This window comes from Micropterus salmoides, unplaced genomic scaffold (assembly GCF_014851395.1).
Source record: "Micropterus salmoides isolate LMB-PRFRI ecotype aquatic unplaced genomic scaffold, ASM1485139v1 Ms_hic_scaffold_3, whole genome shotgun sequence".
NCBI lineage: Eukaryota > Metazoa > Chordata > Actinopteri > Centrarchiformes > Centrarchidae > Micropterus > Micropterus salmoides.
In genome coordinates, this window is record NW_024042261.1 from 35,366,926 (window position 1) to 35,383,734 (window position 16,809).

The window sequence follows — 16,809 nt, forward strand, 5'->3', positions numbered from 1 at the left end:
TGAATGAGGGACTGAGACTGGGGACAAGAGCATCTCCCGGAGGCTTCAGCTGTGCATATGAACGCCTAGGCATACTCTTCCGTAATGCCTCTCCTGGTTTCTTCCTATGATCAAGGGGGTCTGAATTTTGTCCAAAGCTTGTCTAAATAGTCCGGAGGATTAGACTGCTTAATGGAAGGTCTATTAGCGTTAGCCACAGATTATGCTTAGCGACCAGAGAGAGCGCTGAGCCTTGGAGATGCCCAGGACCGTGAGAGCTCTAGCGAGAACGAGCAGATGAGCTTCCCAGCACCTTGGGTCTCCAGGGTTGTCTTCCTCAGTCAGCAGCTGTTTGCACAGGACTCAGGGCTTGCAAGTGCAGCCTTAACGTGCAACTGCCATGACTCTCAAAGAGAGAGAACCCACATGTGCTTGAGCATGGGCGATACATGGGTCTACTACCTGCTGTTGTGTGGAAAACTACTCATGCAGTGCTATTGCTCGCAGCTTGATGGAAATGATTATTCTTCATTAAAACAACATAATGAGATGAATCGCAGCCTACAGTTTGTTTGGCTGCGCTGTAAACAGCTGTTTGAGGTGCGTTTGCTACCCGATACACACATTGCCACCAGTAACCACAGGCGTCACTGAATCAACCAGGACTGAAATGTTAAAGATTATGTACTCTGTATTGACGAGAAGTCTAAATCAACAGAGAAGAGAGAAATTACTGCGAGTGAAGACATTACATGAGGCCTGTACTCTGCTTTGTTTTCATGGGTTTAGAGTTACAGACTAGATTTCATCTGAGGAGCGGCATGTGTTCTTGATGGTTAATGGTAGGATTACAGTTCATTTAAATTTACATGGTCACTTTATGTCCTCATAAATACATTAACAGTTGATTGTGTAAACCATAGTATGTGTGAGTGGAAATGGCTGGCAGTGGCTTGAGGCTTTATGTTTAACTTAATGTAGTCAGCTGAAGTCTTTATAAATCTGCTGATGTTTTTTCTATTACCAGTCTGTTGGCCAAGAAGAAGCTCCTCTACAACCGTTAATGGAAAACCCCATTACATATTTTTATACTTCATTACATATCATCAATCTGCAACGTTCAGTGCATTTTTGAAGCTATATTTTGTAATAAAGTGCTATAATTTAGCTTTTCCCTCCACCAGTCATGTGTACTCCTCTTCAGTTATTGACTTTCTACATTTCCCAGAGTACCAACTGTCAGAGTGCCTGAGGTTTAGGCATCCAGTCTGTGTAGGTAGAGAATGGGGACGGTAAAAAGATCACACTGCTGTTTCATTTGTATTAAGAGATCCATGCAGACATCTAAAGGCAAACAAGCTGTGTAGGTGTCTAAATGCTGCATAGCCGTGATGAATCATAGTGGATAGGAGGTGGAGGAATAATTGACTGACCAAATGGACAAACTCGCTTCAAGAGTATGGATGCCTTTGTAAACTTGAGACTTATTCAATAACACACAGACATGAATGTCCTGGCCCACACAGCGGGAATACAATATATAATACACTTCATGCACAATTATAAGGCAAATATTAATTAAATCATTATTTCTATAGACATTTTCCAAATTTAACCACATAAACTTGAATGCTCATTGGAGTTAATCATTTTCAGGTGATTTGTATTAGTGTAATGAGGGAAGGTGTGTGGCGAAAGTGAATCATACCTTATATCAAGGTGTGCATAATTATTAGGCAGCTTCATTACTTCAGGTAAAATTGGCCAGAAAAGAGATTTAACTGACACTGAAAAGTCAAAAATTGTAAAAATGCATTTCAGAAGGATGCAACACAATAGTTAAACTTTTGAGGCGTGACCACCGGACAATCCAACGTTATTATTTTTATATTATATTATTTTATATAAAAATTAAGGCTTTAGTATTAAACACACACACAAACGTGCGCACACAAACACAGATAACCAGAACTGTTCACACACTCATCCACCCAGAGAGTCTCCTTTGCGCGCACACCTATCTCCACCATATTTCATCAACAGTTAAAACACCTTCATGTTTTTATAAGAAATAAGTGCTACCTTGAACTTTTAACTGTGTTATGCAAGTTTCCAGTACGATATTTGATTAACAGCTGATTTACTAAGCAAACTGCAAATTTTGAAACCTTACATAGTTTAGTTTATTGGGGTGATTGTAATTTGTCATTCGAAGGCACAGCCTTTAATTAAGGCCTGATGTTTAGCTGTTTCAGACATATTTACTATAAACATGCAAACAATTTACAGTAATATCTTTGCTACTGAACCTGAAACACTGGTTATAAACATACAGTTTGGCAGAACTAAATTAGTTAACAGTTGGCCTGAATGATTGGCGCAACAAAAAGGTTGGTGATTGAAAAATAAATGTTCAGTCTGGTAGATTGCTGGTGCTAAAACTTGTTGGATGTTGGAATAAATTCATATTTGTGCCGCTTTTTTGGCAAGACTACTGCTGTTAACGGATAAATGTCTGCTGCATTATGCAGCGGTTTAGTCCTGCTAAGAGTTGGGAAAAAGACAGGAAATATAAAAATTGAAAGGGAGGGCAATTGTACTGGTTACTGGCACTGAATGCAGAATACTAAGTTAATGGGCATCTTTTATTTAGTTGCAGTTTTCTTTGTCACCCTTTTGCCACTGAAAGGGCAAATTTATCTAATATATTTTTCTGTGGTATCTTTTACATATTTTACACATTTAAACATATTTTCTATTGGCCATTCCAAAAATGTCTTTTCTCTTCTTCCACACTTTGTGGTCCTGTATTACCCTAAAATACTTATTGCAATAATCCACAGAAACATATCATAGTACTGTCATGGTTTTGTCACCATAAAACTTGCTAGTGCTAGTAAAATATGGACAATTACTCTTTAAGTCTTTAGCATTTAAAAAAAGCTCCATAAAACCTTAGTGATCTCAACCACTTTGTCTTTTACAGCATTCAATTTACAATCAGTTTGGGAAGGAGCAATATTATATAATAGACATATTTTATTAACTTTATTAAATGACTACACCCTTAATGTGACATGATAAATACTGAGTCTGAAACACATTTAGAATGACGTCTCACTTCAATACACCAAACAGATGAGCTGCCAGATGATTTGACGACAATGAGACTCAAGTACAAACATTTGAGTTTAACTTTAGTGCACTCACTGTGTCTGCACTGACAAAACAAATGGAAGCCATTTTTAAATAGGCTCCCCATTTTTAAGCGTTTAGGCAAATTAATATTAGAACAGTCACCGACACGGTCCAGCTGTGCAGCTTAAACAGATGCTTTGCTTTCACAGTTACCTCTTGTTAATTTCCCCCCAGATTTTACAAGGACACAGTTGAGCTGGATGAGTAGAAACAGTGATTTGTCATCCATGATACACAGCAAGACAAAATTATGTTTTGATAGACTTTTTTGTGATATAGTCAACCTTGAGTTTCCCAATGCACCGGTAACACTGTTCGATATTTGTAGAGAGAAATTGGGTGTAACCTGGATTAACCTGAAAGAACATTTTCTGCTTCATTGCCTCAGGATGTTCTTAACTTCCTGCTATTTTTGCTCTCTGCTGTTACTCCTCTCCTCCTTCCTAATTCTGGCAGTTTTCCCTCCCTTCTGGTCTTCCTGTGTTTTCTCTTTGCTCCTTTATTAAGCCACCCAGCTATGTTGACAAAGGAACTTCACCATTTGCACATCACGTACGGGTGGCAGTCTAGTGGAGACTAACATTATAAAAAAAAGAAGATAACACCTACACCATGACTCTGACATAAAACATTTCAACCCCAGCTGGATGAGGAAGTTACAATGCTTGGAACGTTAATCCAATCCTTTAATTGCTGTTGAGGCCACTCAGATCACATCATGCATAAACACACATGATAGCCTCATGAAGTATGATATTTTATACCACAAAGCCAAGATCCATGAAGATTCACTGTATCAGACAGTGTGTATCTAACCTGCTGTTTCTTAGAAACATTTCCTGCTTCCACCACTCACTGCTGGACTGATGAGGTGTGAACTCTCTGACTGAAGCTACCAGCTGGAGTAGATGTAAATGGCTCTTTGGACACATGCAGACATTATGATTGCTCCCTCTGAGTTTGGTTACTTTCTTTTTGAATTTATTAAAGGATAGCCTCTTGAGATGCATCATCTCATTTTCAAGAGGGTCCTTTTTAAAACTTCACAAGTAAGTATTTATATATTATATATAATATTATGTTATTCCCCAAATCAAGTATTTCAGCACAAGGGTAACAACATTTTTTAATCATTTTTTATTAAAGGAAAATCTACCTAAACTGCATTTATAACTAAGTTTAGGTTTATTCACAAAGTTTATTCACATATTGACATAATGACATTCACAGTATACTTTGTACTGAGCGGAATCAAACTAATGTAAAAAAAATGGAACAGAAAACAACGATGAGGTTCTTGCACTCTCGTAGACAGTTGGATGATTGGATAATAACCTCACTGTGAAAGAACCAAAAGATCCTGCTTCCTGTTGATCACTTACACTCACTTAACAACGTTTCGGTCCTCAGATGTTCAAACAGAAGAATTTGACTTGATAAATTACATTAATGTTACCTGATGAAGCTCTGAGGACCGAAACATTGTTAATAAAAGTCATTATTTTGTAGGTATAAAACATCACAGGCCAACCATCTCATAAACAAGAGTTTGTTGCATCAGATTACAGGAAGATTGAAAATGTCCAACAAAATGTTGTTTTCTGCCTTCTGGGAATCATAAACGTGTGATGCTTTGTTGGTTTTTTAGACAAGAATTCACATTTTTTATATAACACTACAACACTGCTTATAATAAAAAAATAACATAGCAAAGACAAAAGCAGCCTCGTAATCAGCCAGTGCAGACCGCTGACAGGAATGAGCTGCTCTGTTCTACATCAGTGCGGCATTCACTTGGAGAGATTAAAGCAGGCATGACTGGGTGTAATAAATGCGCTGGTCTTTTAAGCATGAAGCTTCAAAACGATATCCCATAATCCATTTCTGCATCATCTAAGATGCCTGTGTGTGTGTGTGTGTGTGTATTGGTCCGTGTGTAACCTAATTAAAGGTTGTTTCGGCTTGAGTTCAGATCCTTTTAAAGGGCATTAACACCGGCACCATTTCTTTGACACAACCATGTTTCATGTTTACTGGTCAATAAATTTAAAAATGAGACTGGGCATTCTCAGCTCAACACAGAATCCTAACATTTTAAATTGTCTGATGCTTTTAGTTAAACTACATATTGGTAATCTGAACATGTAGAAATATTAAGAGTCCAGAAAGAGTCCACTGACTCCGGCTGCGTCACTTTACGGCTGCACCACGGTTTTGTTCCGTCCTCTACCCAGTGTCAACTTCCACTGGAAGCATCTCAAAAGAATTTCAGCAGTGGAGTGTTTGCCTGCCCGATGTTATTGACTTGTTGTTAATTTGTCCTTTTTGTGTTTCTACTAACTTCTTCACAGCTCTCTTCTACCCGGTTTTGTGCCGTCATCTGCATGGCTGCATAAGCCATAGGGAGCATTTCAGAATAAGAGTGTTTTGCCTGCCTGATTTTGCTGAAATAGGGTATTTTATTTTGAAAATTGACCAGATTCTTTATGCTTTTCTGTGTCTGACTTCCTGCCTTGTTCGATCCGCTATGTGCAGCTTGACACGGCATCACAAGCATTGATTCGAATGCCCGCAACAAGTCATCTGTTCATTCTTACCATGAAAGTCCACTAACAACGAACAGCAAAGATACTCAATAATGCCTTTCAACTTGACGCTGATGGTTTTGTTGATATTAAAACGTTGTGTTTATAAAATCATCTCTCACAATTTACTTGATGTAAAGGAATTACAGTTTTTAACAACTGCTTACAAACAAAATCTTTACATGTGACACGAAACCTTTTTGAAACCTCTCACTCAAAAAGAAAAACCTCACCTCAAATCTTCAGAACCATAAGCTATTTCTCAGCCTTTAACTCAGTTTTCAATTGCATAAAATACTTACACTACACACAATTCTCTACCTAAGACACAAAAATGTAACAGGAAGTGACTTGCTTTCTTTTTCAAAACACAACCCATCAAAATGCTACACTTATTCACCAGGTGCTTACTAACTGCTTAACTGATCACTAACCAAGCACATCTTTAGTATACTGTAGACCTATACATAGGTCAAAGGTCAGATTACCTGTTTGAACAATGGATGCCAACAATGGACAGAGAGCAGGGGGAGTAGAGTTGACGCTGCCTCAGTGTTTTTGATACTACCATAGGATGGTGACAAAAATTAATATTTTCAAATCAAATTCAGGCAAATGTCACAACAGAAAACTGTTGGACACCACTAATGGACAACTGTAGGATTGTAGAGAAAGTGCAAGAAACATCAGATAACTTAGTAAAACTTTTGGTTTTGGTTTATCCCTTTTCCTAAAAAGTAGCTCCTCTATGACAAAAGCTTCTCCAGATACCTTTTTTTCTCCTAAATGTACTGTAGTTATGCTTCATTAATCACATCCACATTCAAAAACAAATGGATGGACAAAAATGTAATTCGTCAAACGTTCTGACTCATTTCTAACCAATGTACGCACTCACAGGCATCATGTGGTCATCTGACTGTGTAAGGCAGTAGCAAACAACAGATTTCCCATTTTAGGAAAATCACGTCATAAGAGTTGAAATCCAATTCCCAAAAAACCAGTGACCAGGATTTATTTCAAGTTTTTAATTATTTCTTTCTTCCAGCTGCAAAACAGCAGCTGGCACATCAGAGCTTAGTGACAATAAACTCATGCGTGACGGCACAGTGTGTCTCGTCAAACACATTTAATCTGTCACTATAACCGGGCACCAAAGTAACCTGAGGTATTACAAAACGTTGTAAACATCTGGAGTCCAAAAGATGACCGTACAGGCAAGAGAGAGAGAGAAATAGAAAATACCCAAACTGCCTCATTCACACATACTTAACAGTGCTAGGATAGAAGAAACACTATGATACACTATGTTTACAGCATTCAGAGAGAAATAGAGCGAGACACCTTCCTCTCTTTCTCTTATTCTTTCTTCTATTGCTGTGTCTCTCTGTCCCCCTTTGTCTTTCTTAGCAAACTTCTTTGTGTGTGTGGTTGTTTGACTGAGAGCCATCCATCTCCCACCCCCAGGCGCCTTCTATAATTACAATGTGCCTGCCTTCCCTCCATGCCACAGCTAATGCTCCCCTCATTACTGTGCAACTGTGTGTGTGTGTGTGTGCTTGCTTATCAAATACCCTAACACCACCACCACCTCCGCTCTTTGGTAATCACGCTCTACATCAGCTGTCACCTTTTCTGAGCTGGAACAAGAGGCTTGGGGTGTATACACACACACACACACACACATGCACAAACATACACACACAGCTGTGCTACAAAAACAGTGTAACTCATCTTTTAGTGATGTCCGGCCAGTTAATTTTACTTTATATAGGGTTCCAACTTATAATTATTGTCTTTATCAATCAAATCTCTGGCCAACATATTATGTAAACATATAAAACAAATGATTATTTGAGGTTTTATAGAGCTTCTGTGACCTCTGTGCACACTAAGTCCGCATATTTCGTATGCTTTAATGAAGTCTGTGTTTAAATCTGATGACACAACTTCAGGTCATATTTATTTTTAAACGTGCGACAATTTCAGACGAAAAGTGAGTAAAAATCATCTGGATAAGAACTAAGAAGAGATTAGATGAGGAGAGTTGGAGAGTGAGAGAAAGCAGTGAGGAATGAGAGAACGAGAATCAGAAGTGAAAACTGAGAAAGAGCAGGGGAGCTTGACAGCAGGACTGTGGGAAATTAGATTCAAAAGCAAGAGGGAGGGGACAGAAAGAAATGGATGGCAGGGAGCGGGGAGGAAGCCAGGGGAGGAAGAGAGAGAAAAGCTTAACAAGCAGCACAGAATTCAAGTTATATTTTCTCTACTCAAGTCATTTTGGAGTGTAATGTATGTGTACGGTGTCCAATCTGATTTCATTTGATTTTTCATTTAGTATATCTGTCACTCTTCGTGTAACAACCAACTGCATGCTTAATAAATATATAAAACATAGTCCAAATATGTAAAAACAAATACTAAAAACCCACCCACATAACTCACATCAAACAATGGCGCACATTGCTTTTGTGACAGTATAACGTAAAAGCTGGAGTTCATCCAGACACCATCATCCCATCCATCATTAATTGATAAAACAAGCTCATCATCAACCATCAATATTATATGCAACACTGATTGTAAGCTGAGCACTTAACAGTTGGATAGCGTGAGATAGCACTGCTCATCATTCTCACACCTCTCAGCACTGACAGCTGAAACAAAACCACATTCTCTTGTGTAAACTGATATCATTTGGCTTTTGACGACTTCACTGTATGTATGAAACCACTTCATGGTTTGAATCACTTTGGGTGTTGGTTAGCTCCTGTGTGACAAAGAGTCTTTTTAAATGCTGGATAATCAGTGTCTATATCGTCTAACTGTTTCTGAATGAAACGATCTAGGGGTGTCACGAGTACCAAGTCGGTGCCAAAAACATGACGGTTCTTGTTACACCACCATAGGTACCGAGGATCCAACATGTGGAAGATGGCAACAGGTGCAGCTGCAGCAACAGGTCCGCCATCATGTTTGGCAACCGTGATGAAGTTCGTTGAATATTTGACATTCATTGGTTTTCACGGCTGTTACCTTCATAGCTCTGTGTCAAAGCCTCGATTTCTCCCAGATTTGTCATATGTTGGAGAGCTAATTTAGGCAGAAGATTCAGAGTTTTTGATCAACTCAAAATCACCAAGATGACGATGCAGTTGAGGGTGCAAATAACTGAATGTCTGTCCGATGCACCTGACACTATAGGCGACATTAGGGACTGTCTTAAAAGTGCAATACAATCAGTTTCAATTGTCTATAACTGCTTTTTTTTGGCAACAAAGAAATCTCAAACCACTGCCAATATATATAGTGACCATCCTTAAACATTTCACACCTGTGAGTTTGGAAAATTAATTAATTAATTTATTATGCACATTGAAAGGTTGTAATTTCAATAGCTTGCTCATTTATGAATACTGAAATCAAGTCATCTCTCATCTGTCCTGGACACACTCCTACAACTTTGTATCAATGTTCAAATGTTTTTATTAAAATGCTGGGCTTTTTGGGGGGAAGGGTCTGTGACTAGGAAGCCAAAACTGGAACTAAATGGAAGAAAGAGTAATATGAGTTCTTCAAAAAGTTCCAGAAGAAATGTTTCCAGGCGAAAATGAAAGAGACAAAATGAAAAAGGAACATGCAGCAGTGTGTAAATACAAAAAGATCCTTACAGAATGAGTGTGTATGTTTTTGTGGTGAGAGGATAAGTGGAGCTATAGACAAACCATCTCTCTTTTCCAACCATATTAGGATGTGTTAACTGAGGGGAAGCCACAAACGCATGCATATTTCAGCAGGAGAAAACTGTGTGTATGTGTGCAAGACAGAGGGCAAGAGGAGAGAAAAAATGGAGGGAGAGAGAGCACAACAAACTGAAGAAAATGTGTAAGCTTAGACAAACATACACACACATGTAGACACAGACACTTAAGTCAAGTCTTCATCAATTAAATCCTCGTTATGGATCATCGTGTCTCCTTACACACACACACACACCTTCAACTCCCACACAGGTCTCCACACACAAAGCCAAATGCTACCCACCCACACACTCCTCCCCTCTGTCTAACCAGCCATCCACTCCACCCACCACTGTTTCCAGGCAGAAGCCATTAGAGACGACACACACAGCAGGCACCACACACAGGAAAGTAAACTTCGGTAGACCATGAGATGATTCACGTCACACACTGTGAGGCTTCGCTCAGCGTGGTACTAACTACACGCACACTGATGGTTGCTGTCGGCCCAATAAACCAGCTTCAAATTAAACGGGAATTTGGTCAAGTGGCAAGAGTTTATAAGCCCCTTCAAATACCAAATAATTACGCATTCAAAACTCATTATTCAGTCGAGTTGGTCACTGGATGAAAGTGTCAGCTTTTAAAACCATACTTTAAATATGGTCTATTATGATCTATTTTATATTTATGAATGATATTCTTTTGATTTTTGATAAATTTACCCACATTTGACCATTATTATTTTATTATTAAAATTTCAGTTTTATTGTATTTGTAGGTTAGGTGTTTTGGTTTATATTGTGGTACAACATAATTCCATTTTAGTCATCTCCTTTGTATTGTTCAGTTATGCATAATATTATGTTCATCTATTTACTCTGTTTTTAGTTGTGTTGGGACTATATATGCAAATCAGCTATTGAGCTAACCCTGGCAATATGTCTCAGTTGTGCTCTTATTTGAACTCCCATATACAAACAAACAAACACTGAAAATGTAAAATAAGATCTGTAATTCTAGAAATCCTTGCCAGTATTCAATATGAATGTCGTACCAAAAGTAACACATGTGAATTGGAATCTTTTCATGGTTTTCTGCACAATATGACTATTGTTTTTGTTTTTATCTTTTATATTTTAATTCAGCTTCTTTTTTCATTTCTTCATGTGGTCCAACCGAGGACCGTTATTGCATGTCATCCCTCGTTTCGCCCCTCATTTTCTCCCACCTCTCTACTGTCTTCTATTAAACTAAAGGGGGAAAGGCACATTGTGAGCATGTGGTCTATAAAAAAATTAACGATTTCAGTAGTATTTTTATTGCAAATACATGCATAATGTCGTAATGGACATAAAGGAAAGTGTTGCCATGTAAGAAATTCAATACCAAGAGTCGTGACTTACATGTCAGAAATCCAAGACAGATGTACTGATTTTATGTCTTTTTCAGACGTATAGTACGAGAAATGTTAGATCGTTCTACTGGAGATATGGATTATGCTTCAATCATTTTCATCCAGTAACCAAAAACTACTGGTGAGCATCAGTCTGTGTGGTTCAGTAAAAGTAATGGATTGAATTGTTGGTTGAGAAGCAGCAGTAAAAAAGTAATATTGTTTTTGTCCCTGAAGGTATCAAGGTTATGGGTTCAACCCCCCTGGGCTCACCGATTTGTATTATACAAACAGTGCAACTGGGAGCAAAGGGGAAATATGAAAGCTTCTGGCAAACAATGCTGGAATGATTAAAGGAAGAGGAAGGCTGAGGATGTAGTGCAACAGAAGCAATGAGCATGAATGGTGTTTGTGTCTAAAGACATGTTTCCATCCAGCTGTTTTAACTGTTTGCACGTTCAGAAACCTGAATGAAAATGCTAGAAATAGAAAAGATGCAACAAAAGCTGACGAAAACAGTTTTTTGTAATTATTGATGTTGCAGTACCTGCCTTTCCTTCTTCTGCTATAGACAAACCACTCATTTTGAGTTGCCACTTCCGATTTCATCACTTCACTTCACCAGAAATCCACAAAAAAAAACTACATAGCTCTGCTGAATCAGAGATTGCCAACACGTTCATTTGTTAAAATAACACAACTGACATCTTAGGTGTAAATGAAATGAAAATCCATGGTAGATCAGAGCTAACACTAAAGAGACATATTTAATTTTATGGGACTTTTACATCTATTCAACCTTATGTACAGTAGATGATGAGATAATTTAATTAACTATGATTAAAAAACACACCTTTCACACATAGGCACAAAAATACGCAAACACACAAACACAGACATAAAAAAATGATCAATTTGGCAAATATGGAGAGAGAAGATAAGGAATAGATTGCCTATTAATCACTGTAAAGGTGGGGTAATTATTCTACAAATACTGTTATGTCATCCCATTGGATGGCTGCCCACATCATTACATGAATTGATGATTAAAACTGCAAAAAGCTTCTTTCACTTGAAGTGGAGTGTTGTTACTGTACACAAATAAGAAGCCTGATTAATGCTTCAGTCTCATTGCACAGCAGTGCAATTCAAAAGACAGACTTACAACTTAGCAACACTTTCCTTCACTACTACTAGATGGAAATGCATCTAATTCGTTTAAAGTTTATTTGCACTTTTGCTTGGATATTTAATGTAGAAATGCTCAGACTGAAACAAAGAGGCTGATGTAGAGAAGAACATCCCATTGTCGCAAAATGAGATGCCATGTTATCCTCTTTGTCTCAATATAATTTAGGTTGTGGCATCTTCACAAAGAAAACTTGAGGGCAAAATGAAAAACAGTCTCATGAAAAGCACAGAGTGAGCGCTCTGTATAGAGTACTCCATATCTACAGTCCCTTTTGCTTTCCTTATTTGGCATAAGATACACAGGCACATGTGAGTTTCTGTAATCTGACATTTTTTTATCTGGGTATCAAACTTTGCAAAATAAACATATGGGAATGTAAACTTGAAAATATTGTAAAGCAAAGAGAAAACAGATGAAGCAGAAACAGAAATAACAAATTGTGAAAGAGAAAGCAACAAAAACAACAACGGAAAGATAGAAAACATGCAGGTTTGGGACAAATGCTACAAACGTGGAGGTAATAGCCTGTTTGTCACTGCACATTACATGACAACCTGAGGAAAGACACCCACACACATGCAAACACACATATCTGCTCACAGAGTACTCTGTTGGAGTGAAATATATAGTCATACACTTGTGTGTATGTGAGCATGAAATTGCAGTCGGAGATATACATTGTTGCTTCCAAACACACATTTATATATGGAACTAGACAAAGTCATAGGGAGCAGCTGGTTAATGTGTGACTGAACCCCCCCCACCCCACACACACACACACACATAGAGCAGTCATTGGTTTCCTGGCAGTGGATAACAGCAATGGTATGTTTAGTATTCAGAGAGAAGGAAGGAAACTAGAGGAGAGAGCGAGCTGGCTTCAGTAACAAAGCAGCCTCTTCGTGACTCCCCTCACTGAGACTCTTGTTGGATGAGTGTGTGTGTAGCTGGATCTCTCCCCATGAAACATTTGTTCATGCATAAACCAACTGCTCATCACAGTAGGTTGTGCTTCCTTGTATTTGTGTGTGTTTGTGACTGCACCATTTATTCCCACACAAATGCACAAAAAGCAGTTTACTTACCCAAATCAAACTCATGAGGTTGTGGGTGTTCAGCTTCCCTGAAACAGTTAAGGACATTTAATTAGTTGATATTCTGAACACAATGAATTACAGCAGGTTTAAGCAAACTTAAACTGAACAAATCAGAGGACTCTCTGAAAGACTCTCTGAAATGCAATGTCCCTTCTCAGATGAAGGACTGCATCATATTTTCAGTATAGGTACAACACACACATTTACACACTGTAACCCTGTGTACACTAGGGGTGGGAATTGCAGGGTACCTCACAATACGATACACGATACATGGCTCACGATAACGATAATATCACGATTCAGCAATTCTGCGATAATCGATATATTGCTTAACATCACAATGTCTGTCTAACTATTAATACAAAATGCCCGTGAAAAGGTTTACTATTTATTTGCTGCAAATCCAAACTGTTAGAAAACAGCAAAATTCTGCTCAGTCTGTAAATAAAACTATAGAGCAACGATGAACAATTATTATCAAAACATTTGTTTATAAAAGGCACATAAAATGCAGATTCACTGAATTTTTTTTTACAGCAAATACAAATTGCTGTGTACCACCTAAGTCTAATCTGTACATCACATTATATTAATAACTGTTCAGTGACACAGCGTTGTGCTGCCCTTTCTCTTCCTACTGATAGCTGTATTTTTAGGCCACTGGGAATGTTGGGTTTGAGTTATGACCCTTTGGGGTTGCTGTAGCTGGTCTGTAGAGTGCAGAAGCAGTGGAGTAATGTTAGCAGATCAAGACAGTGAAGTTAGCATCTCTTTTTTATTTCACACAGAGCTCAGGAAACATGTACTTTAAATATTTGCACAGTATTTCACTCAGGATGTTCAGTATGTGAAGCAAAATGTGTAGTTTATGTTAAGATTGTATTTTCGCGATCGCGATGCTAATGTCCGTTAGCACGTTAATGGAGATTCCTATTATATGTTAGCATTGAGCTAACCGTCGAAGCGCTATTTTTTTATTAATATTATGTATCGATATGATGGGCTGGATTATCGATACAGTATCATGGAAAATAAAAAACGATATATTGCTTTATCAATTTATTGTCAGGCCCCTTGAGTACACACACACACACACACACACACACACACACACACACACTAGGGTGACCAGACGTCCCGAAAAATTAGACTTAACATGGGTTTTGATTATAACCTAATTAATCATTAAATACTGATCCTTGTATAGTTCTCTTGCTCCAGCAGGGGTTGCAGGTTATCTGTACATTGTGTCAACAGTGTTGTTATAGCCACAATGTAACACTCGTGCTCTTTTCCACCTTTTAGTTTTCTTGTGGTTAGTGAAAGTTACAGTTGCAAGAACAGGGGAAGTGTAGCTTCAGGGAGCCACACTAGAGATCTTCAATTCAATAAAATTGTATTTATATAGCACCAAATCACAACAGTTATCTCATCTAGACCCCACAATTATTTACAGAAAACTATATATATATATACCCATTCTCACACACATTCAACACACACACACACACACACACACACACACACACACACACACACACATTTCCTCAGAGATCGATCTGCCACAGTGCAGCATCCTTCCAATACCAAACCAATTTCTATTCAGCCTCAATATCCTGAGACACTCAACCAAAACAAAACCATTTCAGCTCAATAAAGAACCTTTTGGCTTTTACAGTTTGGCGGAAAATGAGTTCTCAGTGAGAATCAGTAGTCAATTTTTCTATTAAGAACATTATTACTTATTTGTCTTGAGTGTTGTGTGTTTTGGTGCCAATTACTCCAGCCACAGAGTTATACAGGGGCAATTCAATAGTGTCTTTGGTCTGAGAGGTTTTATCAGCGGCTGCTTTAATCCTTTAAATCCTCAGTTTTCATTTATTCTTGCAGCCATGGTTGGGTGTTTTTCTTACTTCCTTACTACAACTCAACAAGTAAAATATGAACCTGCCTGGGTAAATAACATAATAAGACAGAGCATTGAGACTTAGAATGAGTGGGAATTTAAACACCTCAGCGGGCTGTGGGGGTCATGAGATGATTTCTAGCCAAGGATGCAGTAACTAATTCAGCAATCTGCCTGCCTATCTGACTGTCTGTCCACCTGTCCACCTCTTTGGCTTACCACTTGTTGAGACGTGCCTAAGATAGTGAAGAGGCCTTCCACCTTCACAGAACAAGGCCAAGTAGATTGATTATTGATCAGTTTGCACAAAAGAAAAATAAAAAAATTGTGTGTGTGTGTGTAAGAGACAAGAAAACAGAAGAATGGCGACAGAGAAAGAAAACAGACTAAAAGAGGTCAGAAAGTGTAAAAAACACTCAGAGCCTAAGCAGCCAGCTGACAGGTGCAGGAACGCTCCAGAATGAGAACAAGAGAGGGACGAGTGTGTTCCCACACATTATAAACTCTTAAAGATCCATTCAAGTCAATACTGTCATGTCACAGATTTGATCAGAGGGTAGCTTTAATCTTTGGCCCGTTAATCAGACAACAGACACGTTTCATTTGGCCTGTCATCAAGTTACTCACAAAATTAACGTTAATTAGCGACAGCTGATATTATCAACTGCCCACCACATTTGTCATTATAACAGGTGAGAAGCTGCTGTCTGAAGGTTTTGTACACTGCTCTTTCACTGCTAATTATAATTAGCATCTTAGTTTAGCGAATATTGTGCCGGCGTTCTGCAAACCTAGTCTGAATTGAAGATGCACCCATATAAATTTTCACATTCACACACTATTTTAACTCTCATATGCAGTGAAATGCTGGCAGTGTAGAGCCATCTGTCGTTAAGAAGAGCAGTGTTGCAACACCAGCAGGCTGAGGTGGACAAAGCAGTTCAGTAAAGAAAGGACTGGATTTTGAGCAGTTTTATATTAGCAGATCCATTCAAATATGCCAAGATTGGCCCCAATACATCTCAGGACATCTTGAGTTAAATAGAAGTAAGTATTCTCTAACTTCAGACCATCTTGCAATGAGATCACAAAAGCTGCAACACCAAATCTGTGTGTATGGTGCAATGTAACACATAACATAAGATAAGTGAGTTTGGCAAAACAGGTAAACTGCAGGGTCAACTTTTAACCTATGTTAGTTTTGACAGATTTACTGTATATAGTGTATGTGTTGTGCTGAAATATTCCCTGGTTTGATACAAGGAATGTACAACATTAAACATAGTTAGTCAATATTGGCAAGAGATAAATAATCAGTTGTTTGGCAAAAACCTGAATATTGAATGTAGCAATTGTTTTTTGTCTGCCTGGAAAATGCCTTCTTGGCAAGCTAATTCCATGACTTAAAATGAATGTGAGCCATGGGGTGTAAAGTGAGGGAGCCAATAGCCCCTCACCTACTTCCTACCCCCTACTTCCGGCGCACTTGGTTGGACCACATCCATCTTCGAACTACTACTCTCCACTACACATCTTTAAAGTTTTGTGAGTGCATCTTGCACACACCACTTGCATCACATTGACAAATTCTATCCACGATACAGACATATAAAAACCTGGCAAAGAACTCAAAAACATGACGGCACACAGACGAGGTTTGCTGACATTTGTACTTGTGAGAAGGGAAGCAAAGAGTAGAAAAGAGGAGAACCA

At 38.4% G+C, this 16,809-nt stretch overlaps 1 protein-coding gene across 1 annotated transcript in view; it reads right to left on the minus strand.

Annotated features, from left to right (window-relative positions):
* The window catches only part of slc8a2b (solute carrier family 8 member 2b), a 170,977-nt gene that overhangs the window by 106,960 nt on the left and 47,208 nt on the right, over positions 1-16,809 (minus strand). Inside the window, exon 2 of the mRNA XM_038693590.1 lies at positions 13,176-13,213. The gene's annotated coding sequence lies outside the window, so the exon portion shown is untranslated. The remainder of the gene's footprint in view (positions 1-13,175; positions 13,214-16,809) is intronic.